The sequence below is a fragment of the Petromyzon marinus genome, chromosome 50 (assembly GCF_048934315.1).
Source record: "Petromyzon marinus isolate PM22_M1 ecotype Great Lakes invasive population chromosome 50, UKy_Petmar_22M1.pri1.0, whole genome shotgun sequence".
Classification (NCBI taxonomy): Eukaryota; Metazoa; Chordata; class Hyperoartia; order Petromyzontiformes; family Petromyzontidae; genus Petromyzon; species Petromyzon marinus.
In genome coordinates this window covers 1,103,607-1,127,352 of record NC_133716.1, presented here as the reverse complement: position 1 = coordinate 1,127,352, position 23,746 = coordinate 1,103,607, and the positions used below count along the sequence as shown (strand labels likewise).

The following is a 23,746-nucleotide window of genomic DNA, read 5'->3' as shown; positions in this document are numbered from 1 at the left end:
CCAGGCCGAGACCATCGACTCGCTACGCTACACTTGAGAACCCGGTCTGATCTCTGGTGGCTGGAACTCAGATTTGACCCCAGGATCTCAGTGGTGCCGGCTCTGACACAGGATCGGCCTCCTGAACCACCCGGCCTCCACTGGGCTATGTACGTAAGAAGTTCAATGTATGTACTGTACGTTAAACTTCTTTAACACCACCGTACGTAGCCAACCGTGCAAATCGGAGGTGGACCCGGTCAAAAATTCACGTGAGCACGTGGAGAGAGACACGCAAACTACAAATACACAGCAGGCGTCGGGGTCGGGATCGAACCCACGACCTGCGTACCAGGCGATACATCAGATATTGAGGCGTTGCATCGAGGCAGTACCACGTCTCCTAGACGCTCCAGGCCTGCAGTGTCGCGAAAACGCCCCTCTCCCGCTGAATGTGGCAGACACTCGGGAACAAAGTTGGTTGACACCCGAGGGGGAGAGTGGGAAGCGTTCCGGCTGGCACCAGGGAGGGCAGCTCAATTGAGAATCAGAATATGTATTTATCCTGGAGGAATCCGATGAGCTATAAAGCTCGTTTATACAGATGTCCAGTGGGGGCACGGGGTTAGAACGTTACAAGGCTCACTACACCCAAGTGGGTCTGTTATCTGGCATCACCGGCCACCCAACCACCATTCTATATTCAACAAATATTCACGACTCTCTCTGTAAAACTCAACATTTCCCTTGGCCGAAATATCGAACTTTTTACCCTACATTCAGTAACAGTCAAATGTATCCTGTATATTATATGAACCGTGTAACTCAATAGCTACTAAACATTTTAAATCTAATCGTATTCCAATTTATAACCATTCATTACGAAACGTGTTTTTAAAAGTAATTCTCATCAGGCCCCATGGTGTTCACGTACAGTCACCACCTCTCATCCACCACATCTCACTGGCCTCTCTACAACCTATGAGCCAGGGCTATTGTCCAGAACGTTCCTTTCAAGGCCACACACACACACTGCTATTGACAAAGTGCGTTCTGTACTTTAAATAACGGTTCTATAGCGGCGACGACGTCTGAGATGTAAGCAGAGGGACACGCGCGCAGGTGATACTCGAACGTCATCTCGTTGCTCGGTTTCCAATGCACGTTGTTTCGTTCAAATACCTGCCACTTTATCCCCAAATCCTTCAAGAAAAGAAAATAGCTCCATCCCTCCCAAACACTCACAATAGGAATGATACACTTAATGGCAGCGATGCTTCTGTTCCAAATAAGCATCCAGACACTGGTGATCACCTCCTGTCCACAGCCCCGCAGAGCCCATCAGAGCCTCGCTCCAAACTCCGAGCTGCCGAATCTCTGTTGTGAATCAGAGCCTGGCTCGAAACTACGAGCTGCCGAATCTCTGTTGTGAATCAAAGCCTGGCTCCAAACTCCCCGCCTCGTCAGTAGTCACACGTGGCTCCCACGCCCGTTGTTTTTTGGTTGTGTTTTCGTTTGTTGACCTTCCCCCCGATTGGCACGGTTGACTACGTACGGCGCGAAAGAAGTTCAACATTCGTACGTACAGTGCATTTCTCGCTGCAATGGACCAGTGACTGACGAAAGGAACACATGACACATTCCGCAGTAGCACCGTGTGGGCTTTAAATAAATAAATAAAAATGCGCCGGTTCGGGCGATGGCCCTTCCTCATGGCTATGATTGCCCTTGTGCACCACTGCGAATCTAGCATCAGCAGCAGCTTCACTAAAGTGATTTGTTTAATGACTGAGGACTCTCGATGGGTTTGTTATTTGTTCAGCGGCCTTGTCATGGCTTGCCACGTTACGACAGAATATAGATTGTAGTTATTGTTGTTGACACGGAATGTGTTGAGTTGTTTTTGTTGTTAACTGTGCTCGTGTACCACTGCTATCACAGCGGCCGCAGCAGCATCACCAGATGACGTTACACTTTTTTACGCAGAGAGGATCGATGTGATCACTTGGGTTCACGCAAAAGCTAACCGCAGGCCCGGCTAGAACGGAGTCTTTTCTTCGTGTGACATGGCGCAAGATATACGGTCAGCTTCACCCTTTTTCACTTCACTGCCACATGTGTGTATGTACGTGCGTTGAATCTCTTTCGCACGGAGCGGTGGTGCAGCGGTAAGCGCTACGCCGTGCTACGAATCCGGCGAGCCGAGTTCGATTCCCGCTCACGGCCAACACCGGTGACGATTATCTGAACCGGTCCTGGGCCTCCCCTAGGTCGACTCAGCCTCAAATGAGTACCTGGTGCGGTGCGTAAAAACATCGGTACTAGGGAGACAAAGGCGGCCGGGCGTGGTGCTGCCGTTCCGGCCTTAATAGGCGCTCGCTAACAGCACTTGCCCCAACGGTCTGTTAAGGCTTTACGGGAGATCTTTGTCTTTGAATTTTTTTCTCACCGTACGTCGCCAAGCGTGCTAATCGGGAGGTGCGTGAAAGCCTCCCCGTGGCATTGTTTTAGAGCACAGTGACTGCGTGTTCTAACAAAGGTTGGCTACGTATGGTGCGAAAGAAGTTCACCATGCATACAAAGTGGCAAAAACGTCCAGCGGCCAGCAACAAACAGCACGACGTAATACGTGAACGTTCACAGGCTTTATCATCATCATAGCTTGGGAGAAAAGAGTCGGCGAAGAGAGGGAGAGAAGCTGCAGAATAATAGGCGTTGTGGCCTGAGGTGTGGTGAGTGAGGGTTGTTGTGGCCTGCAGTGTGGTAAGTGTGGGTTGTTGTGGCCTGGGGTGTAGTGAGTGAGAGTTGTTGTGGCCTGAAGTGTGGTGAGTGAGAGTTGTTGTGGCCTGAAGTGTGGTGAGTGAGGGTTGTTGTGGCCTGAAGTGTGGTGAGTGAGGGTTGTTGTGGCCTGGGGTGTGGTGAGTGAGAGTTGTTGTGGCCTGAAGTGCGGTGAGTGAGGGTTGTTGTGGCCTGCAGTGTGGTGAGTGAGGGTTGTTGTGGCCTGAAGTGCGGTGAGTGAGGGTTGTTGTGGCCTGCAGTGTGGTGAGTGAGGGTTGTTGTGGTCTGCAGTGTGGTGAGTGAGGGTTATTGTGGCCTGCAGTGTGGTGAGTGAGGGTTGTTGTGGCCTGAAGTGTGGTGATTGAGGGTTGTTGTGGCCTGCAGTGTGGTAAGTGAGGGTTATTGTGGCCTGCAGTGTGGTGGTTTAACACAACATGAAGTTCACGGCAACCACAGCAATAATCGCAGTCGCGACAGCCGAGTGACAGGCAGGCGACTGGCCACGGGTGAGGGAGTGGCCGGAGTGGATCCGTGACTGCCACGTGGGTGGGTGGGTGGGGGGAGGGGTTACTTGACCATACTTCACCGAGCTGGTCACTATGAGGCTGTGAAGGGCAGGGAGCAGACGCGTTAAGCTGCGCAGCCTATACCACCTGCTATGCATCCAAGTGTCGTCCGGCTCAACTTCGCTCGGCTCTTGTAGACCGCGGTTGCTTTACCAGCTCAGGACCCAGTGAGCTGTGTGGCTCTTTCCTTTTCAGAAGCGACCTGGCCACAAACGATAGCTCAGCGAGGTGGCTTATCTCCATCATGGGACCTCCTTTGCAAGTAGCAAAATATGAGAATAGGTTTTCCGAGGTGGCTTGTCGCGTGGAAATGTATAGCAACCAAATACTCTGAACACGTGATGTTGTTCCTTTATATAGAGGGGAGACCCGGAGGACCCGGAGAAAAATCCGCACGACCACGGGGGAGAGAGACACCACAAACTACAGCAGCAGCAGGCGTCAGTGTGGGGATCGAACCCACGACCTCCTGTAGACCAGGTGAGGTAGTTAACATCTCCAAGCCACCGTGATGATGATGAGAGAGAGATAGACACCGCAAACTCCAAATATAAAGCAGGCGTCAGGGTCGGGATCGAACCCATGAACTCCTGTAGACCAGGCGAGGTGGTTAACATTTCCTAACCACTGTGATGAGAGAGAGAGAGAGACACGCAATTTCCAAATATACAGCAGGCGTCAGGGTCAGGATCGAACCCACGAGCTCCTGTAGACCACGCGAGGCGTTCCGTTTCTCTTCGTGCGTTGGAGGCGTCCACCCAATTCGGGGCGTCAAAACAGCAAGGGGGTCTCAGCGGAGACGAATCCCGACTTGCTGCGGCTGAGACAGCGCCTGTGGGTCAGGGGAGGTCATAGTCGGTACGCTGGTCACGAACTGGCGCGCTCGCCACTGTTTACACTCCAACGCGGCGGTGATCGTCATTCACGCCGTGGCACTCAAGCGCGCACACACGCGAGCACTTCGTTATTCTAAGAGGAGGAGTGGGGAGGGGGGGGGCGAGATTACAACCGCTCGTGCCCCTTTTTTCAGCCACTTTCTTTCTTCCGCACAGCTCTACGTTAGCGGTGGTAGCGATGCCATCGCACAGTCGATTGGTGTCAGTTCTTCAGTTGTGTAACGGGCCCAAGCGCGTGCGTTTACCAATCCGCGTTTTTAATCTTTTTGCAAATTGTTCGGCGACTTCTCGTGCCCCTCTGGCCTCCTGTGCAACTCTGCCAATGCAGTGTCACCAAATAGTTCGGAACATCTAATGAAGCGGCGCGGTTTGGTTCTGAAAATCAGAATGCCGTGAATACGCTTTAAAAGCCGGTAGCCGGCCGCTTATGTCCATAGGCTTGGCAATTCTGATATTGCATTTGGGAAAAGGCCACTTTCTGTTGGACAAACTTTCAAGCCAGTCTAATAATAGAGCCTCTAGTTTGTTTGTTTCGTGAGATTCAAGCTCACAGTGGACGGAGATAAACAGTCACCAATTGGCCGAAAACACCTTAACAAAGAGAGGACCACAGAGCTTGGAGTGGTGGGTGGGGTGATGGTGGCGGCTGGCCACGTCGCTACTGCCCTTCGCGTCGCTCTTCGAGAGCGAGCGAATTTCTCCGCGATGGTGACCCGCTACAAGTCGACGTCGTTGTCCTGATCTTTATGCAACGGTTAGCCGGTTTACGTGTCCACGCGCCTGCGTTATAAACAAACCAAAAAACTCCAACAAAACTATTTTTTACTTTACTGGGTAAGGTCCACAGAGCTATGTAGCTCTCATTTCATAAGCGACCTGGCCACAAATGATAGCTCAACTTAGTGACTTATCACGTGGTAATTAATAGCAGCAAAATACTCTAAACGCGCGTTTATTAAGTGGAGGGGAAAACCGGAGGACCCGGAGAAAAATCCACGCGACCACGGGGAGAGAGACACAGCAAGAGTCAGGGTCGAGATCGCACCCACGACATCCTGCATACCGGGGGAGGTAGTTAACATCTCGCCTCCCCACCCCTACCAATTGTGTACGGAGCACTGAAGCGTTGGTGCTCATCTCTCGTTTGCAACCCTGAGCCAGTGGGTGGAAATTCCACATTCCTATGACCGCAAGCGAGTTAATCCGGAAGGAACAACCGCTGCTTACTTACCTTACAAAGTGGTGCCTATTTTGTTGACCCTGCTAAAGTCACGTGCCAAGTCAGCCACCGCTCAGGATTTGAACTCGGGACCTTCCGATTGCGACACACTGGAGCGAATAAAGAGGACGACGATGACGATGGAGTTTTTCGTGAGAACATTTGTAGGACAGCCACGCAGATTGAGAGGATGTTTCATAGGCATTGTAATAAGTCGCCGATCAGCTGACATACATGTTACATTTGGTATGTGCTATGCAGAACCTTCACAGGTGCACAGCAAAAGTGCATTCACCAGCGTCCATGAGGCTAAACAGGGAATCTTTGATTCTGCATGCATGCTGTGTGTCTAGCTGTCTTCTTAAATACACGTGTGTGTGTGTCAGACTGTGTGCCTGTATGCATGTGCGTATGTATGTGTGTGTGTCAGACTGTGTGCCTGTATGCATGTGCGTATGTATGTGTGTGTGTGCGCTGTGAGCGCGCTGCACTACGAGCCCAGGGACCCGAGTTTGATTCCCGCTCACGACCCAGAACAGTGACAAATATATGAACTGATCCTGGTCCTTCCCTCGGTCGATTCAGCCTCATATGAGTACCTGGTTTGGTGTGTAGTAAACATCGCCACCTGGGAGACAAAGGTGGCCAGGCGTGGTGCTGACCACCTCGCTATCAATACTTGCACCAAGAGTCTTTTAAGCCTATACGGGGATCTGTGTCTTTGTTTTTGTTGCATGTGTGTGTATCTGTATGGGGAGCGGCAGTGTAGTGGTTAGCGCACAGCTGTGTAGGAACTCGGCGTCCCGAGAATGATTTCGGCTCATGGCCAACACCAGCGACGATTGTCGGAACCCAGTCCCGGGCCTCTCCTAAGTCGACTCAGCCTCAAATGAGTACCGGGGTTCGATGTGTCAACATTGCGACCAGGGAGACCAAGGCAGCTGGGCGTGGTGCCGGCAACCGAGTCCCTCGTGTGCCGTGCGGGCCTTAATAGGTGCTCGCTAACTGCACTTGCCCCTAAAGCCAGCTAAAAGGGCTTTACGGGGGCTTGTTGTTTATGCATGCGAGTGAGTGTGTGTGTGTCTGTGCGCCTGTATGCACGTATGTGTACACGTGTGTGTGTGTGTGCACGTGTGCGTGTGTCTGGACTCGTTGTTAAGATGCAGACCAGATGTGACTCGGCTGGTCGAGCGAGGTGACTGCGAGGCGTCCCGCAACGCGGCATCGGCGGCCTCGACCCATCTCGCCACACGCCCCCAGCCTCCACGCCGGCCCCGCTCCTCGCCTTGCTCTCGGCCGGCCGCTCGGAGGTGCCGGGGCCCTCCGCGAGGGGCCGCGTTGGGGTCGACGGCAGCCGCGGCGTGCTCGCAGCTTCTTTCAGAGGTTCGCGGTTCGTCGTGGTTATCCCTGCTGCTGCTGCTGCTGTGTGTGTGTGTATTAGGCATAATTACACGGATTTATTACGTAATAATAGTACGGTGGACACTGAAGAGCCCCCTAACGTCATTAGTAGGCCCTTGCGTGCCGGAATCATCGTAAAACATTTGCCAATTTCGATAATAAAAAAGATACGGCAGCGAAGATGTACTGGATTGGGATTGTGCACAGCGGTGAACGTTGTCCAACCAGTGTGGGAGACCGATGCCCAAACCCCCTGACCGGCAGACTGGGGCGAGGTGTCGAGTCGCGTGGTGCCGCCACTGGAGTGGCAGTGGTGGCGGTGGTGGTGGCGGTGGTGGCGGTGGCGGTGGTGGCGGTGGCGGTGGTGGTGGCGGTGGTGTTGGTGGTGGCGGCGGTTATGGTGGTGGTGGTGGCGGTGGTGGTGGCGGTGGTAGTGGCGGTGGTGGTGGTGGTGGCGGTGGTGGTGGTGGCGGTGGCGGTGGTGGTGGTGGTGGTGGTGGTGGCGGTGATGATGGTGATGGTGGCGGTGGTGGTGGTGGTGGCGGTGGTGGTGGTGGTGGCGGTGGCGGTGGTGGTGGTGGTGGTGGTGGCGGTGATGATGGTGATGGTGGCGGTGGTGGTGGTGGTGGTGGTGGCGGTGGTGGTGGTGGTGGCGGTGGCGGTGGTGGTGGTGGTGGTGGTGGCGGTGATGATGGTGATGGTGGCGGTGGTGGTGGTGGTGGTGGTGGCGGTGGTGGTGGTGGTGGCGGTGGCGGTGGTGGTGGTGGTGGTGGTGGCGGTGATGATGGTGATGGTGGCGGTGGTGGTGGTGGTGGTGGTGGCGGTGATGATGGTGATGGTGGCGGTGGTGGTGGTGGTGGTGGTGGTGGCGGTGATGATGGTGATGGTGGTGGTGGTGGTGTGTCCGTACCCTTACCCAGCGTGTTCGGACGAGATGCGCTGGACGCCGCTTCGTGTGAGTCACGGCTCCCTCGGGGTGGCGGGCGGGCGGGCGGGCGGGCGGCACTGTCGTCGATGGGGTAGCCACCGAGCCGAGACGCGCTGCGCTTTTTACGAGTTCGATTCCCGGCCACTGGCTAACGTCAGCGGCGAGCGCTGTAGGGGACTGGGTCCTGTCCGACAGGACGCACCCACTTCGCCACGAGACGCTGAGTAGGGCACGGTCAGCGGTACGTCTCTGGAGATCTCGGTGGGGTGGTCTGTGTGGGGCTGAATCAACTTCTGGATGTATGGGGTGGAGGAAACCCATTTAAAGACTTGGACACATTTAGGTGAATCGTGAACTCGACGCGATGTTTGAACTGGAAGCCGATTCAGAGCCACGTATGGCACGTATGTACGTTGAACTTCTTTCTCACCGTACGTAGCCAACCGTACTAATCGGAGGTGCGGGGGAAGGACAACAAACTGAACACAACATGCAGCTCTAAAGAAGCGAGTTTTCAACCGAGACGATTTAAAAATGCATAGCTCCAGTGGCTTCCTAATATGGGGAAGGGAAGAGCGTTCCAGACGGCCCCAGAAGCGCATCTGGAAGCGCCGCGCGACGCGGTGACCACCGCCTTGTTCGGTAGCAGAAGCCGAAATCAAAGCCATCGAACGAAGAGGAAGGTTGTGCGGTGTTGTCCCGAAGAGCAGAGAGAGAGTGGAAGGTGTAACTGTATGCACATGCGTTAGCGGTATCGTCTTATTGACGTATCGGAAGCATATATAATACATTATTAGGATTTTTGCATGCACAATCCGATGGATGTTTCATGATCGTAGACAAATCGTTTTGATCAATGACTTGTAAAATAGGTTGCAACCACACACTCATTGCCGATGACATACTTGTGTGTGACGTAGTCCTGAGCTAAATCTCACAATTGACAGTCTTTCCAAGACCACATTGGAAAAGCAACATTGACGGGAGGTTGCAGGTATTATTGTGATAATAATTTACATGTATAATGCGCATTCCATCCTCGGCTCCCAATGCGAAATGCACGGAAAGCCGGGAACAAAAGCAGAACCAGGGCCAGCCGACGGAACGAAAGAGGGAAGGCCGCTTTAAAGAGTTGGGGTTTCAAAACAGACGATCTCGCCAGCTGCTCTCTCGTTAGATGGCATCACCAGTTTATTTGGGTCATGGCAAACAGACGGCAAAATCAGTTGTTGCACTGTACTTGTATGTGCCCGCGTCTCTATGTGTGTCCCGCCTTCACACATCCGCTCTGATCAGCAGGGTCAAATGACCCCTCCCCAATGACAGGATCTCATCAGCAAGGCTGTATTTTATCCGCCCGGCGCTCCACTCATTTGTTGTGAGCTTCGCTCCTCCACCCTCCGTCGGTATTGGAAGACAACTGGCTCCTCCGTAGAGGCCGATTTTGACACCGCCGGTGCCAGTCATTGGCAAGTCCCCTTAGCTCCACATCCTCCTGTACCGCATCCCTCCATCTCTCTTCCGGGCCGTGCTGCGCCCGTGAATCCCCCTCTATGCGGCCAAACAGAAGCTGCTTGGGCATGCGGCAGCTGAGCATGCGGGCTACGTGACCCAGCCAACACAGCCTCGCCTGCCGGAGGAGCTCATTGATGGGACCGTGTCCAGATCTGTCGAGAATCTGTGAGCTCCTCACACACTCCAACGTGGTTAAACCCAGGATGGGTCGTAGGCAGGCCAGCCTGAATGTTTTAAGCCGACGCAGATGTTCCTTCAACAAGGTTCACGTTTCACAAGAGAAGGGATGTGGCCGAGAAGAACGCGGAGCTGCGTGTGGAGCGATGGGCCAGGTAGAGGGAGAAATGTGATGTCGTCACTTGTTTAACATCACATTTATATTTACGCGATCTAACCCAAAAACTTCTATAATGAATAATATTGGTCACGAAAGCCTACGTGTGAAACTGATGAAAATATAATTCCGCTCGACTGACTTGGAGTCAGACCTCTGCTACCAAATCATAAATGGGTATAAGCACACTGCCCAGGCATTACAATACCACTCGCTCCACAACTGCCCTGTCCGTATTCCATGGAGAGGCGAGGGGGTGAAGTATTTGATTCCTAAAACTATTTTTATTTTACCAGGTAAGGCCCAATGAGCTATGTAGCTCTTTTTCAGAAGCGACCTGTCCACAAACGATAGCTCAACGAAGTGGGTTAGCATGTGGACATTTATAGCAGCCAAATGTTCTAAACGCACGTTTCTAAATGTGGAGGGAAAACCCGGAGAACCTGTAAAAAAATCCACGTGACCACGGGGAGAGAGCGAGAGACACGCAAACTCCAAATATACAGCAGGCGTCAAGGTCGGGATCAAACACACAACCTCCTGCATATCAGGCGAGGGAGTTAACATCAGTGAAGACATAAAACACCAAGGCAGGTGCTTAATTTATTGTGGGGCTGATGGTAAGGCCCCATTTCGTAGCATGCTCCAGGTTCAGAAGTAGAGTCTCCAACTCATTCTCAGTGAGAAGCAATTGCCAGATCATCAGCATACATGATTGTACAGTATAGAGGCATCCTTTGACAGCACCCAGGCATCGATCAACCTTCCATTGCATCTGTACCAGATGGAAATCACTCAGTACAGTGATGAAAAGCGTCCCAAGCTGTGCGGTCAAAGAATATTTAAAAAGCACATACATAAAGACATACACACATACACACACGCATACATGCACACATACACACACATAACCACACAGAGACAAATATCCCCCGTGTAGTCTTAACAGACTGTTGGGGCAAGTGCTGTTAGCGAGCACCTATTAAGGCCAGTAAGACGCACAAAGGGGTGGGATAACTATCAATCACGCCCGACCGCCTTTGTCTCTCCAGTGTCGATGTTTACACACGGCATCAGCTACCCATTTGAAACCGAGTCAGCTCAGAACTATTTCTCATTCCACTCGCCACTGATGTTAGCCATGGCCAAGAATCAAACTCAGGTGGCTAAGTTCAAAGTTCAGAAAGCTTACCGCCACACCACGACTCCCCACACACACACACACACGTGCACTTTACACACACACACAAGGGCACTCGCTCACTAAATAACGAAGACAAAGACCCCCCATATATTCTGCTAGCAGCTCGTTATTAAACTAAACTATGTTTTATTTTACCAAGCGACCTGGCCATCACAAATGACAGCTCAACGAAGTTGCTTATCACGTGGACATTTATAGCAGCCAAATACTCTAAACGCGTGACGTTGGTTCTGAACGTGGAAGGAAAGACCGCAGGACCCGGAGAAAAATCCACGGCGCACACGCGGAGAGCGAGACTTGCAAACTCCAAATATACAGACATCGTCAGGGTCGGGATCGAACCCACACACTCCTATATGCCAGGCGAGGTAGTTCACATCTTGCCACACGCAACTCTTAACCTTTTGAGGCCAGCAAACCAAAGGCTGCCTTTGTCTCCCCAGTCCCATTTACAGCCCTGAGCCATTGGTGAACATTGACACGCTTATGATTTCCCATTGGACAACCACTGTTAACGCGGGCTGGTAACGTGGTGGGTCACGGGAGCCCGATATTTCTAACTCTTGGCACCACTCACGACGTCCCGTGTTACCCTTGGCCAGGAGTCCAACTCAGGTAGGGCCGGGTCCGTAGTCGCGCACCGTAACGTGGGACGGCACCCAAAGTGAGCGCGCCGTGGCGACTGACGCAGGGTGGCTTCCTGAGAGCGTTCAAGTCCAACGCGCGACACCGCCTCTCACCTGCAGGCGATTGCCTGGCCACTGAATCTCTCACTTGGCACTGCCCTCGGCTGGCGCAGGGCGAACGAGGGCACAGTGCCTGGCGCTGTATTTAACATCGGCAACAACAACAACAAGAAATGGAGACAAAGGCGGCCCTTAGTGGGGGCCTGGCGCCGCCACTCGGGAGTGGCTCCGTCTAAAGGTGCTCGCTAACGACGCTTGCTTCAGCCGGCGTCTGAAAGGGTGGCTCTGTGAGCGTGCGTGCGCGCTCCGTGTTGGCAGTAAAACAATGAGGTGTCTCACGTGACTCCGTGCGCACATAGCCCCCCACCCCCCCTGGCCCCCCAAGGCCCACAGGTGCCGCGTAATCCATTGTTTAGTCACAGCACAAGGGGCCGTGCGGGTGAGAGAAGTAACACCCCCCACCCCCACCCCGCCCCCCCCCGGCCCCCCTAAGCGGGGTCGCGTCACCGCACGAGGCACTGGGATGCTGCTGGATGCTTCTTGATGTTACCCACGTGACTAAGTATTCGGCCTGCGTACGCATCTCGAGTGCTATCGCGAATTGTGCTTTAGCCAATTCTACTTATTACAACGAGATTTCTTCATCATGCGATGTTCTTCAGGAATGCAACTACCGCGTTAACTACCGCGCTATCGGGTTAAAGAGTTACGTTGAACTTCTTTCGCACCGTACGTAGCCGACCAGAGTGCGGGGCAATGACAACAAACTAAAAACAAACAGCAGCGTCTTCCTAATAGGGGCCGTCCATAAATGACGTCACGCACCTGGGGAGGGGGGTGGGTCAGACATTTGTGACGATGTGTGATGGGGAGGGGGGGGGGGTTTGAGAAATGTGACGTCACATCAAAATGCGCAACTTTAAATAAATATAGATAACACGTTCTACTTGATTAAATAGACTTTCTAATTAATATTTTCTCCTACAACATCAGAGTGCAGCGCCACATTAAATACGCGCTACAATGACAATAGTTTAAAGCGATTTGAAGCATGGTTTACTTTTGGGGGGGGGGGGAGTGTCAGAGCTTTGTGACGTCATATTTGAGGGGGGGGGGCCTGACTTTTTGTGACGCCGTGTGACGAGGGGGGGGGGGGCAAAAATCGTCTAAAACCACGTGACGTCATTTATGGACGGCCCCATATCGGAAGGGAAGAGCGTTCCAGACGGCCGCAGAAGCAGCGTCCGCGAATCTTGAGCGGTGGTGCAGCGGCGTTCGTGCGCCGTGCTAAGGACCTGCTCTAGCCCAGTTCGATTCCCGAACACGGTCACCAACCAACACCACCAGGCTCTAAAGAAAGCTGTCTCTGGCGTGGACCAATCAGCTTCAAGGACAATGCCGCATATATTATCAGTGTGTTTTTTTTTGTTCGCATTCTTACCACAAGTGTTGTGGTTAACGCAGACATGATTCCTTGTGAAAGGTTTCAGTTTGGTGTTTTAACATCTGAACACCTTCATATGGATTCCTGCAGTCACGAAAGCTTCAAATCAAGATCTTAACACCTGTTCTGTTGCCAGAAAAAAGGGGAAAACCTATTCTCACCACCGGTGACGATTATCCTGAACCGATTCTACAGCGCCTGCACCACCTCCCCCCCCCCCTCCCCCCAGGTCAACTCAGCCTTGTAACAACAAAGATTGTATCTGGCGCGGTGTGTAAAGCATCAGCGCTGGGGAAGGCAAAGCCGGCCGGGCGTCGTGCTGACCCGCAAAGTCAACTCGTGCGCCGTACGAGTTCGCGTCGCGTTATCCAACACGCGAGACAACACGCACGCGCGCCCAGCGAGAACACTCCCGCCGTTCCTGCTACGGTGAATATCGTCACCGCTCGTCACGTCAAACATTCACTCCCGCACGGAGGACAATTGCGAGAGAGTTGAACGGGAACTGTGAGCGGCGTGGATGTTTTTTTTCTCTTTGAAAGGCGACTTATGTAAGAGCTGGCCCGCCTCGCCAGCGACTTGCTTTGGCCAGACGCGAGAGAGCCTCTCGAGCGGGGGCTGCTCCAGCACAACTCCGCCCGTGACGCCGATGGTTCACGCCAACTTTGTTGGAGCGCGCGCGCGTGTGAGTGCGTGTGTGTGTGAGCGAGCGTGTGTGTGAGTGCGTGGATGAGTGAGTGTGTGAGTGAGCGTGTGAGTGAGTGCGTGTGTGTGAGTGAGCGTGTGAGTGAGTGCGTGTGTGAGTGAGCGTGTGTGTGAATGCGTGTATGAGTGAGTGTGTGAGTGAGCGTGAGGAGCGATAGTGTAGCGGTTAGCGCGCTGCGCTATGAACCTGGCGACCCGGGTTCGATTCCCGCTCACGGCCAACACCAGTGACGATTATCTCAACCGGTCCCGGGCCTCCCCTAGGTCGACTCAGCCTCAAATGAGTACCTGGTGCGGTGTGTAAACATTGCCACTAGGGAGACAAAGGCGGTCGGGCGTGGTGCTGGCCACCCACCCCTCGTGTACCGTTCCGGCCTTCAAAAGTGTTCGCTAATAGCACTTGCCCCAAACAGTCTGTTCAGACTACACGGGAATCTTTGCATTTTGTGTGAGTGTGTGTATGATTGAGTGTGTGTGGGAGCGTGGCGGTGAGGTGTGGGAAGCTGTAAGCCCCAGGCTACTTTGGGCTTGCCTTCCCATCAACCGGAGGCGAGGAATGGTGGTCGTGGTTACTTATGCCCCCACCGAAGACGAACATCCGTGGAGGGATGCAGGCAAAGCCGATGAGTCAGATGCCTTCTATGACCTCCTGTCACAGGTGCTGGCTAAAGTGGCCCCTCGGGATAGTCATCTTGTTGGGTGACTTCAATGCCCGAGTTGATCATGATGCTGGCACCTGGTCTGGAGTGATTGGAGGGCATGGGCCAGATCAGCTCAATAACAACGGTAGGAGGCTGCTAGATTTTTGTGCAGCCCATGGGCTTGTAATTACCAACACGCCCACACAACATCATGGATGCATGCCGGGTCCAAGCAAGAACATCTGCTGGACTACATAGTGACGGACCAGCGGATGCGAGCCCATGTCCTTGACACCAGGACCTACCGTGGAGCTGATCTGCCCTCTGACCATCGACTAGTCATCTGTAAGATGCGCCTGCCATTCTTCCACTCCAGTGGTGGGTGTACACCCAGGACCCCATTCCAACTTAAAGTGGCCTTGTTTCAGTTATCTGATGAAAGTTGCAAGCGAGAATTTCATCATCGCTTGCGGCTGGGGTTGGCATCGTCCCCCACTCCTCCTGATGTCGAGGGTAAATGGGCGAGGTTTAGGACTGTGACTCATGCAGCTGCAATGGCTGCTTTGGGTACGCGGTCCAGACCTCCCCAGAGACCCTGGCTGACAGAGGAGGTGTTCAGGATAGTTGAGAAAAAGCGACAGGCCCACTGTCATCGACTACAGAATCCCACGTCAGAGAATGAGGAGGCTTACCGCAGCCTTCGCTCGGAGGTTCGGAGAGCCGTGAGGCGCTGCAAGGATGGGTGGTGGTCGCGGGTTGCTGAGGAGATGGAGTCTGCCTCAGTGGCCCGCGATCACAAATGTCTATTTAACTCCATCAAAAAAGTAACCTGCAGCGCCACACCTATTACCATCATTAGGGGAAAAAATGGTGTTCCAATCTCCGACCCCCAGGAACAGGTTTGCAGATTTGCTGAGCATTTATGTGAGGTCCTGGGGGAGGGGAAACCCCTCAGCCAGGAAAACATCGTGGCACAAAGTGGGGATGACCCTGCTGAGGCTGCGGTGCCTCAAATATTGGAAGAAGTCACCCCCTGTGAGTGGCTGGCTGAGGTGCCATCTGTTGAGGAAGTACTGAAGGCGATTCGGAGTCTGAGACCAGCAAAGGCACCGGGCAGAGATGATCTCCCAAGCGAAATGCTGAAGGAGGGTGGCGTTTGTGCACAGACTGCCCTATATGACATCATAACAACAGCCTGGACCACTGGACGGGTTCCGCAGGATTGGAAGGATGCCCTGGTGGTCCACCTCTTCAAGAAGGGGGACCGCACAGACTGTAACAACTACAGGGGCATCTCACTGCTCAGTGTGGTGGGAAAGGTCCTGGCAAGGATTATTCAACATCGCCTTGCCAGGCACGCTGAGGAGAGGCTTGCGGAGCCCCAATGCGGTTTCAGGAAAGGGCGGTCCTGCACAGATGCCATATTTTCTGTCCGTCTGCTACAACAGGGGTGTAGGGAATACCAACAAGACCTACATCTCTGCTTTATTGACCTGGTCAAGGCCTATGATACCATCAGTAGGCCTGGGCTCTGGGTTGTTCTTCGTGCTTTTGGAGTCCATGAACCCCTGCTCACGATCATTAAGGACCTTCATGATGGTGAGCGGGCCCGGGTAAAACTACGTGGCCGGGAGTCAGAGCAATTCCCTGTACACCTTGGGGTGCGACAGGGATGTCCTCTGGCTCCCACATTATTTAACATCTATTTTGACCACGTAGTTCGTGAAGCCTTCAATAGCTGTACCGGGGGAATCTCCATTTGGTACAGATATAATGGGAGGCTGATCGATGCCCGGGTGCGGTCAAGGGATGGCTCCCTATTGCTCAACCATGTTATGTATGCCGATGATTTGGTAATAGCTGCTCATTCAGAACAGGAGTTGGAGATGCTGCTGCTGAGACTGGAGCGTGCCACTAAGAGATGGGGCCTTACCATCAGCCCCACCAAAACTAAGTACCTGCCTGGGTATTTTGTACCATCGGACACTCCACCCCCACAACTCCCAATCGGTGATGGGGCAGTTGTGGAGAGAGTGGAGAGTTTCCCCATACCTGGGAAGTGTGCTTATGACCGGCTCCAGTTTAACAGCAGAGGTCTCACTCCGAATCAGTCGAGCGGCAATATCTTTTCGTCCGTTGCGTAACGCTGTGTGGAAGCTACCTGGTCTGTTGCTCCGCACTATTCTTCAGGTCTTCTCGGCCACGGTCATTCCCTCCCTTCTCTACGCTTGCGACACGTGGACCCCCTTAATGGAACATCTTCGCCGGTTAGAATCATTTAGGCTAGCCTGCCTACGATCCATCCTGGGTTTAACCAGGCTGGATTGTGTGAGGAGCTCACAAATCCTTGACAGATCTGGGCAAGATCCCATCGGTGAGCTCCGACAGGCAAGGCTGCGATGGCTGGGTCATGTAGCCCGCATGCCCAGCCACCTCATGCCGAAACAGCTTTTGTTCGGCCGGATCGAGGGGGCTAAACGGGCGCGGCACGGGCTAGAGAAGAGATGGAGTGATGTGGTACAGGAGGACGTGGAGCTGAGTGGAATTGCCGATGACTGGTACCAGCGGTGTCAAGATCGGCCTCTGTGGAGGAGGCTCGTGAAGGACGCTGCTGGGCAGTTGGAGGTAGTCGCCCTCCAACAGCAACGGAGGGCGGAGGAGCGACGCTCACAACAACGAGCAGAGCGCCGGGTGGTTACGGCACAGCAGGTTGGCACAGTAGGGGGCACAGGTGGTGCATCAGCCACTCATCTCAGTCGTCTCAGTCAGTCGACCCGTGGCACCTGGGTCTGCCCCGTGACCTGCCAGCGGGCGTTCGACACTTCACGTGGCCTCAAGGTGCACATGGCCTGGCACAAGCGTCGTGGTGACGTCACCGCCACTTAGTGGCGAATGGCGGTTGTTGTTGTGATTTAGTGAGTGTGTGATTGAGTGTGTGTGTGTGATTGAGTGTGTGTGTGAGTGTGTGAGTGAGTGTGTGTGATTGAGTGAGTGTGATTGTGTGAGTGTGTCTGTGATTGAGTGTGTGTGTGTGATTGAGTGTGAGTGTGTGTGTGTGATTGAGTGTGTGTGTGATTGAGTGAGTGTGAGTGTGTGTGATTGAGTGAGTGTGTGACTGTTTGAGTGTGTCTGTGATTGAGTGTGTGTGTGTGATTGAGTGTGAGTGCGTGAGTGTGTGTGTGATTGAGTGTGTGAGTGATTGAGTGTGTGTGTGTGATTGAGTGTGTGTGTGTGATTCAGTGTGTGAGTGTATGTGTGATTGAGTGTGTGTGTGATTGAGTGTGAGTGTTTGAGTGTGTGAGTGTGTGTGATTGAGTGTGCGATTGAGTGTGTGTGTGAGTGTGTGTATGATTGAGTGTGTGATTGAGTGTGTGAGTGTGTGTGTGATTGAGTGTGTGTGTGAGTGTGTGCGTGTGTGATTGAGTGTGAGTGTGTGTGTGATTGAGTGTGTGTGTGAGTGAGTCTGTGTGTGAGTGTGTGTGTGATTGAATGTGTGTGTGATTGAGTGTGTGAGTGTGTGTGTGATTGAGTGTGTGTGTGATTGAGTGTGTGAGTGTGTGTGAGTGTGTGATTGAGTGTGTGAGTGTGTGTGTGATTGAGTGTGTGTGTGAGTGTGTGATTGAGTGTGTGTGAGTGTGTGTGTGATTGAGTGTGTGTGAGTGTGTGATTGAGTGTGTGAGTGTGTGTGTGATTGAGTGTGTGTGTGAGTGTGTGATTGAGTGTGTGAGCAAGAGTGGCAGTGGCGTGTCAGCAATTGATGATTCCCCTCTCTCACTCCTCACTCCATCCCTGCAATCTCAAGTGTAGGGGAGCGGTCGTGTAGCGGTTAGCGCGTTGCACTACGAACCCGGCCACCCGAGTTCGATTCCATCTCTCACGACCAAACACCGGCGACGATTCACTGATCCGGCCCGGGTGTGTAAACATCGCTGCTTAGGGAGACAAAGACGTCCGCGCGTGGTGATGCAGCCACCCGGCCCTTTGCGTGCCGCCGCGGTCTTCAGAAGCGCTGCTCGCTGACGGCGCTTTCCCCCAACAGCCTGTGAAGGCTATACGGGGGATCTTTGTCTTTGTACCTTTGTTTTACTCCCCCCTCTCTCTCCACCCCTCCTCGAAGCTGAACTTAACCCCCCCCCCCGCTCGTCCACGTGACGCACACCGCTGATCAGCTGCCGTGCGTTGTCAATGGGCATGCTGCGTGTCCACGAGGCACGCGCGCGGCTCAGCGACGTCGCTCCCTGAGTGCTGCCTGGAGCCGCTGCCGCCGTCTTGTTCACAACCCCAGTGAGCCGCCGCTGCTGCTGCTGTTCCTGGTGGTGCTGTTCCTGGTGCTGCTGTTCCTGGTGGTGCTGTTCCTGGTGCTGCTGTTCCTGGTGCTGCTGTTCCTGGTGCTGCTGTTCCTGGTGGTGCTGTTCCTGGTGCTGCTGCTGCCGCCGTCTGGTTCACAACCCCAGTGAGCCGCTTGCCGCCGTCTGGTTCACAACCCTAGTGAGCCGCCACTGCCGCTGCTGTTCCTGGTGCTGCTGCTGCTGGTGGTGCTGCTGCCGCTGGTGGTGCTGCTGCTGCTGCTGCCGCTGCTGTTCCTGGTGCTGCTGCTGGTGGTGCGGCTGGTAGTGGTGGTGCTACTGGTGGTGGTGCTGGTGGTGGTGCTGGTGGTGGTGCTGGTGGTGCTACTGGTGGTGCTACTGGTTGTGCTACTGGTGGTGGTGCTGGTGGTGCTACTGGTGGTAGTTGTGCTACTACTGGTGGTGGTGTTACTGGTGGTGGTGTTACTGGTGGTGGTGTTACTGGTGGTGGTGGTGCTGGTGGTGTTACTGGTGGTGCTACTGGTGGTAGTGGTGGTGCTACTGGTGGTGGTTGTGCTACTGGTGGTAGTGTTGGTGCTGGTGGTGCTACTGGTGGTGGTTGTGCTACTACTGGTGGTGTTGCTACTGGTGGTGCTACTGGTGGTGGTGGTGCTACTGGTGGTGCTACTGCTTGTGCTACTGGTGGTGCTACTGGTTGTGCTACTGGTGGTGGTGCTGGTGGTGCTACTGGTGGTGGTGCTGGTGGTGCTACTGGTGGTGGTGGTGCTACTGGTGGTGCTACTGGTTGTGCTACTACTGGTGGTGCTGGTTGTGCTACTGGTGGTGGTGCTGGTGGTGCTACTGGTTGTGCTACTGGTGGTGCTGGTTGTGCTACTGGTGGTGGTGCTACTGGTGGTGGTGTTACTGGTGGTGCTACTGGTGGTGGTGGTGCTACTGGTGGTGGTGCTGGTGGTGCTACTGGTGGTGTTACTGGTGGTGGTGCTACTGATGGTGGTGCTGCTGGTTGTGCTACTGGTGGTGGTGGTGGTGCTGGTTGTGCTACTGGTAGTGGTGCTGGTTGTGCTACTGGTGGTGGTGGTGCTACTGGTTGTGCTACTGGTAGTGGTGTTACTGGTGGTGCTATTGGTGGTGCTACTGGTGGTGGTGCTCGTGGTGGTGCTGGTGGTGTTATTGGTGGTTGTGCTACTGGTGGTGGTGTTACAGGTGGTGGTTGTGCTACTGGTGGTGGTGTTACAGGTGGTGGTTGTGCTACAGGTGGTGGTGTTACTGGTGCTTGTTGTGCTACTGGTGGTGGTGGTGCTACTGGTTGTGCTACTACTGGTGGTGCTGGTGGTGGTGCTGGTGGTGCTACTGGTGGTGGTGGTGTTACAGGAGGTGGTTGTGCTACTGGTGGTTGTGTTACAGGTGGTGGTTGTGCTACTGGTGGTGGTGTTACAGGTGGTGGTTGTGCTACTGGTGGTGGTGGTGGTGTTACAGGTGGTGGTGGTGGTGGTGCTATTGGTGGTGGTGTTGGTGCTGGTTGTGCTACTGGTGGTGGTGTTACAGGTGGTGGTTGTGCTACTGGTGGTGGTGTTACAGGTGGTGGTTGTGCTACTGGTGGTGCTGGTGGTGGTGCTGGTGGTGCTACTGGTGGTGGTGGTGTTACAGGAGGTGGTTGTGCTACTGGTGGTGGTGTTACTGGTGGTGGTTGTGCTACTGGTGGTGGTGTTACAGGAGGTGATTGTGCTACTGGTGTTGGTGTTACAGGTGGTGGTTGTGCTACTGGTGGTGGTGTTACAGGAGGTGGTTGTGCTACTGCTGGTGGTGTTACAGAGGGTGGTTGTGCTACTGGTGGTGGTGTTACTGGTGGTGGTTGTGCTACTGGTGGTGGTGTTACAGGTGGTGGTTGTGCTACTGGTGGTGGTGTTACAGGTGGTGGTTGTGCTACTGGTGGTGGTATTACAGGAGGTGGTTGTGCTACTGGTGGTGGTGTTACAGGTGGTGGTTGTGCTACTGGTGGTGATGTTACAGGTGGTGGTTGTGCTACTGGTGGTGGTGTTACAGGTGGTGGTTGTGCTACTGGTGGTGGTGTTACAGGTGGTGGTTGTGCTACTGGTGGTGGTGTTACAGGTGGTGGTTGTGCTACTGGTGGTGGTGTTACAGGTGGTGGTTGTGCTACTGGTGGTTGTGCTACTGGTGGTGGTGTTACTGGTGGTGGTTGTGCTACTGGTGGTGGTGGTGGTGTTACAGGTGGTGGTGGTGCTTCTGGTGGTGGTGTTACAGGTGGTGGTTGTGCTACTGGTGGTGGTGTTACAGGTGGTGGTTGTGGTGTTACAGGTGGTGGTTGTGCTACTGGTGGTGGTGTTACAGGTGGTGGTGGTGCTACTGGTGGTGGTGTTACAGGTGGTGGTTGTGCTACTGGTGGTGGTGTTACAGGTGGTGGTTGTGGTGTTACAGGTGGTGGTTGTGCTACTGGTGGTGGTGTTACAGGTGGTGGTGGTGCTACTGGTGGTGGTGTTACAGGTGGTTGTGCTACTGGTGGTGGTGTTACAGGTGGTGGTTGTGCTACTGGTGGTGGTGGTGTTACAGGTGGTGGTTGTGCTACTAACTGCTGCAGCTGGTCCCGCCTCTGTTCTCTGGGCTCAGTGGCACTCGCCGCAAAGTCGCAACGGGGGGATAACCCACCCACCCGTCTCTGCCGTAAGTTTTAAATGTTTACCAATTGTTTATTGTATTATTAATGTCCCGCTTCTCACCGCGTGTCCGTGTGTTGTTAGGGTGTTGTTAGTGTGTTGTTGTTAATGTGTTGTTGTTAGTGTGTTGTTGTTAGTGTGTTGTTGTTGTTAGTGTGTTGTTGTTGTTAGTGTGTTGTTGTTAGTGTGTTGTTGTTGTTAGTGTGTTGTTGTTGTTAGTGTGTTGTTGTTAGTGTGTTGTTGTTAGTGTGTTGTTGTTAGTGTGTTGTTGTTAGTGTGTTGTTGTTAGTGTGTTGTTGTTAGTGTGTTGTTGTTGTTAGTGTGTTGTTGTTAGTCTGTTGTAGTGTGTTGTTGTTAGTGTGTTGTTGTTGTTAGTCTGTTGTAGTGTGTTGGTGTTGTTAGTGTGTTGTTGTTGTTAGTGTGTTGTTGTTAGTGTGTTGTTGTTAGTGTGTTGTTGTTGTTAGTGTGTTGTTGTTGTTAGTGTGTTGTTGTTGTTAGTGTGTTGTTGTTGTTAGTGTGTTGTTGTTGTTAGTGTGTTGTTGTTGTTAGTGTGTTGTTGTTAGTGTGTTGTTGTTGTTAGTGTGTTGTTGTTGTTAGTGTGTTGTTGTGTGTTGTTGTTGTTAGTGTGTTGTTGTGTGTTGTTGTTGTTAGTGTGTTGTTGTGTGTTGTTGTTGTTAGTGTGTTGTTGTGTGTTGTTGTTGTTAGTGTGTTGTTGTGTGTTGTTGTTGTTAGTGTGTTGTTAGTGTGTTGTTGTTGTTAGTGTGTTGTTGTTAGTGTGTTGTTGTTGTTAGTGTGTTGTTGTTGTTAGTGTGTTGTTGTTAGTGTGTTGTTGTTAGTGTGTTGTTGTTAGTGTGTTGTAGTGTGTTGTTGTTAGTGTGTTGTTAGTGTGTTGTTGTTGTTAGTCTGTTGTAGTGTGTTGGTGTTGTTAGTGTGTTGTTGTTGTTAGTGTGTTGTTGTTAGTGTGTTGTTGTTAGTGTGTTGTTGTTAGTGTGTTGTTGTTAGTGTGTTGTTAGTGTGTTGTTGTTGTTAGTGTGTTGTTGTTGTTAGTGTGTTGTTGTTGTTGTTAGTGTGTTGTTGTTGTTGTTGTTAGTGTGTTGTTAGTGTGTTGTTGTTAGTGTGTTGTTGTTAGTGTGTTGTTGTTAGTGTGTTGTTGTTGTTGTTAGTGTTGTTCTTGTTGTTAGTGTGTTGTTGTTGTTAGTGTGTTGTTGTGTGTTGTTGTTAGTGTGTTGTTGTTGTTAGTGTGTTGTTGTTAGTGTGTTGTTGTGTGATGTTGTTAGTGTGTTGTTGTGTGTTGTTGTTAGTGTGTTGTTGTTAATGTGTTGTTGTTGTTAGTGTGTTGTTGTGTGTTGTTGTTAGTGTGTTGTTGTTGTTGTTGTTAGTGTGTTGTTGTGTGTTGTTGTTAGTGTGTTGTTGTGTGTTGTTAGTGTGTTGTTGTTGTTAGTGTGTTGTTGTTGTTAGTGTGTTGTTGTTGTTAGTGTGTTGTTGTTAGTGTGTTGTTAGTGTGTTGTTGTTGTGTGTTGTTGTTAGTGTGTTGTTGTGTGTTGTTGTTGTTAGTGTGTTGGACGGAGTAGGTAGGTTCCTCGCTAGCAGCACTTGCACCAACAGCCTGTGAATGCTATGGGGACGGGGGTGATCTTTGTGATGTAAATAGATGTGTCTGTGTGTGATCGGATTCTGTGCTAACGTCACTTGCCCCCAGTATGTTGAACTTCTTTCGCACCGTACGTAGGCAACCGTGCTAATTGGAGGTGCGGAGGAAGGACAACAAACTAACACACACGAAGCAGTTGTAAAGAAAATGAATTTTAAATCTAGATTATTTAAAAGTGCATCGCTCCAGTGGCTTCCTAATATCAGAAGGAAGAGCGTTCCAGACGGCCGCATCGCCCACTTGCAAAATGCGCGATGCGGTGACCACCGCCTTTGTGCGATGGCAGCAGCAGCCAAGGGCTGCCGCTGCCGCTGCTGCTGTTGTTGTTGTTTAGATGACCACCGGAGGAGTTGGGGTGACCCATGGTCGCCTGCGGCTCGCGTGTCCCTGCTGCTTGTGTGCACACCACGAGTCCTCACGAACGCCTCGGCCGAGTTATCACCCCCCCACTCACCATCACCCCCCCCCACTCACCCCCCCCCACTCACCATCACCCCCCCCACTCACCCCCCCCCACTCACCATCACCCCCCCCCACTCACCATCACCCCCCCCCCACTCACCATCACCCCCCCCCCACTCACCCCCCCCCACTCACCATCACCCCCCCCCCACTCACCATCACCCCCCCCCACTCACCATCACCCCCCCCCCCACTCACCATCACCCCCCCCCCCACTCACCCCCCCCCACTCACCATCACCCCCCTCCCCACTCACCATCACCCCCCCCCACTCACCATCACCGCCCCCCCACTCACCATCACCCCTCCCACTCACCATCACCTCCCCCCCACTCACCATCACCCCCCCCTACTCACC

General features: G+C 53.0%; 1 long non-coding RNA gene across 2 annotated transcripts in view; it reads left to right on the top strand.

Moving 5' to 3' along the window:
• Positions 1–21,722, top strand: part of LOC142931182 (uncharacterized) — a 33,521-nt gene extending 11,799 nt beyond the window's left edge. The window contains exons 1-3 of one of the 2 annotated variants that reach the window (XR_012947163.1): positions 3,334–3,803; positions 6,599–6,821; positions 21,172–21,722. This is a non-coding gene — a long non-coding RNA (uncharacterized LOC142931182). Of the gene's footprint in view, positions 1–3,333; positions 3,804–6,598; positions 6,822–21,171 lie in introns of those variants that run through there. The other variant, XR_012947162.1, reaches the window with a different exon arrangement.
• Positions 21,723–23,746: the final 2,024 nt, after the last annotated feature.